Source organism: Lycorma delicatula, chromosome 6 (genome assembly GCF_047948215.1).
Source record: "Lycorma delicatula isolate Av1 chromosome 6, ASM4794821v1, whole genome shotgun sequence".
Classification (NCBI taxonomy): Eukaryota; Metazoa; Arthropoda; class Insecta; order Hemiptera; family Fulgoridae; genus Lycorma; species Lycorma delicatula.
Window position 1 is genome coordinate 32,918,209 of NC_134460.1, and position 4,858 is coordinate 32,923,066.

The window sequence follows — 4,858 nt, forward strand, 5'->3', positions numbered from 1 at the left end:
CATAAACAGCAGTTTTTTGTCGATGAATTTTTAAATAATACTAATTGAAAATAAAAATTTAAAAAACCAAATAAGTTTTTTCCATCCTGTTCGACGTGTACATAAATTATTTAGTAGTTAATTTTTTATATTTAGTATTTTCACGTATATATCTTAATATTATTTCACGTGTTTATATTTTAAATAATTAATAAGGAGATATCACATCTTATATTTAATTGGGTATATTTTGTAACGCCGCCTTAATCAAGGTTTCCCTTGATTCATCCAGGTAATTTCTGAGGTAGTTGCCTTTTTTTATCCGTTGAGTAGTATATCCATTACTGATTATCTGTATAATTTATTTTATCGTCTGATTACATTATGGCTTTTAAAGTACGAATATTTCTTGCTAATATTCAAGAAAATTAGATTTCAGAAAATAATTTTTATTTTCACAACCAAGGAATCTTTTCTTAGTTTTGGTTTCTTTGTCAAAACGTTAAAATTTAAAGAGGACTTTGCAATTTTTAATGCGGATTTTTTTAATTCGGTTGTTATTAAAGCTTGTGTTATTCTTAAATAAATAATTAGCAGATTAATGTTTTACAGCCCTACAACCTTATGAATATTGTTCGTATTGTATTGAGTTCTTAACACTTAATTTTTTAATTTCACTACATTACTTCAGTAAGTGATAAAGAGGATATGCATGTTTGTACATCGAAAGTTTTCTTAATCTTTTACAAAAAAATGTTTCCCTGACTGTTATTTAGTAACTCTAGAAATATTTTATCAAATTTCAACAAAATCATGATCGTTATAAAACTCGATTATGAGATAAATTATTTGGTTATAGCTCACAACAAATTAAAGATATTCCTGGAAGGATGAGACTTCTTCCCTTTTAATTATTTAAAAAAAAAAACGATTTCTGCCTTTTTCTCATTTTGATTTTAATCAAAAAATTGTGAGATATAATTTTCTAAAACTTTTGTGTAAAATTGTATATTTACCTTTTAGCCAGGACTCGACCTTGCTCCTGCTGTAAAGATACTATAAAGATAGCTTTCTGCCATTTTCCTACGTAGGAACAGATTTAAAGATCTTATATTTTACTTTGCCTTTTCTTTCATTTTTTCCAAATCTTTGTGTGTAAAATACACAACCAAAATTTAAGGAAGTGTTCTAATGGGTCGAAATTTTAGATTTGCAGTGGATTTTTCCATGATTTTTTGAATACCTGAATCCAAAAAATGAAGAAAAAAGACAAGACGCAATTCTGTTTGTGTGTGCTTTTGACGGGTGAGCACACAACCAAATAATTTAATTTGCTGTGTATGAGGTATTAATGTATTTAGGCGAATAATATTTATGGGGCGTTGATGCTAATAAATATTTATGGAAATCGGACAGCGGGCAGGATTGTTCACGAAACCAAAAAATGAATTTAAAAAAAATCGGACCTATAATTACTACTTCAATTAAATTTTTCGGGGAAATTTTGTGAATTGTTTACTACGGGACACATTAAAGACTATTTATGGGGTAGTATTTATAAATGAAAATGTTTCCCACATCCCTCATGTAAAAAAAATTTGACAACAAAGTTTTACTTTTTGGCATTGGTTATTTCTGCTTATACAGTGAAAAAAAAAGATTAAAAATGTCAAAAATCCATATTTTTTACATTCTTATGGGCTTCCTCTCCCTCAACATATTCACAAAAATATTTTTTGGGCTACTTGCACTATTAGTATGCTTAAGAAGACGTAAAATATAAATAGACTCAAGATTATCTTGAATATTCGATTTTGGGAGAAGGGGAAAATTTGGGGCAAACGGTTTTTAAAAACAAGTAAAATAAGCATTTATGCATGTACTGTGCTGAATATAAAGTGGGGTTAGGTTTGCAAAATTTGAGAAATTGATCCCGAAGAAACTCTCTATTCAACTTCCTGGAGATGTTAACCCCAAAATTTTACCATCCAAGCCCCGTAGGGAGAAGACACCCACCTTGTGACGTTAACGGTCGCTACACCACCCCCTCCATTCCAAGGCTTTACCGGAGGTCGGCTTTAGACCGCCTAACTGATTACATCTCACAGTCATCAGCCAGCCTCGGTCGGGATGCCACCGATGTAAATGCCTCGGCAAGACATTTGCATCAGTAAAATACAAATCAAATCTCGCCTTCACGTAGGCCTCAAACGGACATCTTTACATCCAACCTAACGCGATTCCCTCAAACTGACCGAAACCGCGGAAGCGCGAACCCCGCGCCTAGTAAAGATTTGAGAACACCATTCGTGACTGTGAATGCCTCAGAGAACGAACGAGTTTAAAGTTAAATCAGTGCTACACTCGTATAAGGGGAACGCAACCTCATTCCACATTTAATGACCACCCTATCTTTCGGTACGTTCTTCGTTATAATTTCCTGTTTAATATTCAGGTTTCCTCCATTCACTCCTTCATGCTCTTGTATTTGTCAAAACTCTGCCGTATCTGTTATTTAGAAGGGATGGAAAGGTCAATTTTACCCGATAAATACTTCAGTCTCAAGTTGGACTTTATGTAGGAAAAATAGGCTGACAGATCCACTCTTTTACCGAATTGTACAAACACCAAGCATTTTTTGTTTTTATATATACATTCGAATATATTACAGAATATCCGATGTTCTGTCGGTTCTAAGAAGCGGTTTTCAAGTATAACGGAGAAATTTTGTAGTGGTAAAATCTTCACTGAGGGATCGCGAAACTAGACGAGCAGCGCTTCACTCAAAATAGTACTTCAAAGTTTCTTCTAGGAAATGAGCATCCGTTTCTACAGATCCCTCGATAAATGGGGGATTTTACCCTCGGTCAAGAGTAATCATTACGGATAAATAATTAAGTTGACCGGTTTCAAAAAAATGCTTTTCTTCCAAAATAAGGCCATTCTAGAACAGGTTCAGGATCTTTTAAGGAGAATTCTTACTCGTCCCGGGATTATGTGTTGTGCGGTAAGATTTAATTACAGATCACGAGATTTAATTTTTCTATACATCTTACGGATCTTAGACTATAAATCTAATTTTTATCGTGGATTTAAGCTTTTTCGCAGTGTTGCTGTTATCACACCGTAATTCTTCTGGAACGTGGAATTAATAGCAAAATTCCATCATTATGTTTAACAGTTTTCTTGTTGCGTTGCCTTAAAATGTTTTAATGTATTATCGTTTCAGAAAATGTTATACTAGATTACGATATCGTTAAATTAATTAATTTCGTGCCGATTTTTTGGTGTTTTATTAATTTCCAAATTTGTTTTGTTTAAAATCCTAATTTTGATAATTCGATTTATTATAATTAAATAATGATTTCGTGATTAAACGATAAAGTTAATAGAAAATAAACGGTAATTCATGTATTTTTAAAATTACACGATAATCTTATCGCTTTATTTATTATTACTGTAGACTTTTTATTCAGTCCCTGATATATACAGAAGGCGAGCGAGCGAGCCCTAAAGAGAAAGGAGAATGAGTAAGCAAATGATCTTTTTAAATGCGGTATATTATTATTATGTTATGTCGTGTGTGTTTTATATTCAATTATACATTACGCCTGTAAGACAAAAACACATACGACACCGCAGGTAGGCTGGATGACTTGCAGCCCCCCTGGTGTATATTTTAACAAGGACCTGTCACTGGAAACTATTCTAGTTATCTAATTGTATCGCTATTAAAAATATCGTTCGTATACGCGTACACATTCATACCTTGTGTACAAGAATATAGTATTATGTAGCCCTTTCTGCCAGGTAAGCCAGTGGGCCCTCCTATTACACAGTATTTTGATTAATAGATTTCAATACTTCTGTCATAAATATAATTTCTAATGAAAAATTGTCGCTCGTATAATTTTAATCGTTATTATACTGATATTGTAGCCGGACTTTATATATTTAAAGGGTTGCTTTAAAGATTACCGATAGGTCTCCAACTGCTGTTGATTTATAAGGGTTGTTACTTGATAACAGGATACCGAGGTAGAATGTAGCAATATAAATTTCAAATACGAGACTCGTATAAACATTATCGGAAACTTACGAATACCACTGTTAATTAAGTTTATTTGTAAAAGAATAACCAGCAATCATAATAAACCCTATAATTTACGGTGATGAACCTATTGACGGTTAAATTCATAGTGAAGTAAAGAAAAATTATCGTGGCTTGCTTTAAATACAGTGAAATCGTAGAAAAAATTAAATTTAGTAAATATAACTTCCAAATGATTTATTACTCGGTACTACATACACATCACATCCCCAAGTGGCTACTGGAGTTAAGTAAAATTTAAATGAAAAGTGTAGGATTGAATTACATCAATTTAAAGGGCATTAGAAAAACAATAGTTTTAACAAAAAACTTTAGATAAAATAATTCTCACCAGAACTGCGGCCATGTAATTTTTTTCACAGCTAGTTTCAAAGGTAGCCTGCATTACACCGCGAGAAATGGTCTAATATCAAAAAATAGATTGTTTCGAGGTACCTAAATTTTTTTTTAGTATTTCACTGTTTAGCATTTTTTTAAGAGGTATGTAGACCACTTAAGAATAACTATAAAAAAAATTAAATATCAGTAATCTGAGTACCTTTCTTAGCTTCATTCTTTTACCGTTTGTTGACGCGTTTTGGAACTATTCCGTTGTGAAAAATTACTGTACTGGTAGTTTAAAATTTTTTTTTAATCTTTATATAGCGTTTAGTCATTGACGCCATGCCTTATCTGGCCTTCTTGTTTATTTGTTATTAATGGTTATATTTATTTTTTATTTTTATTTCTCTATCCTGTTTTCAATAAATTGAGCTTCTTTGAAAAGGA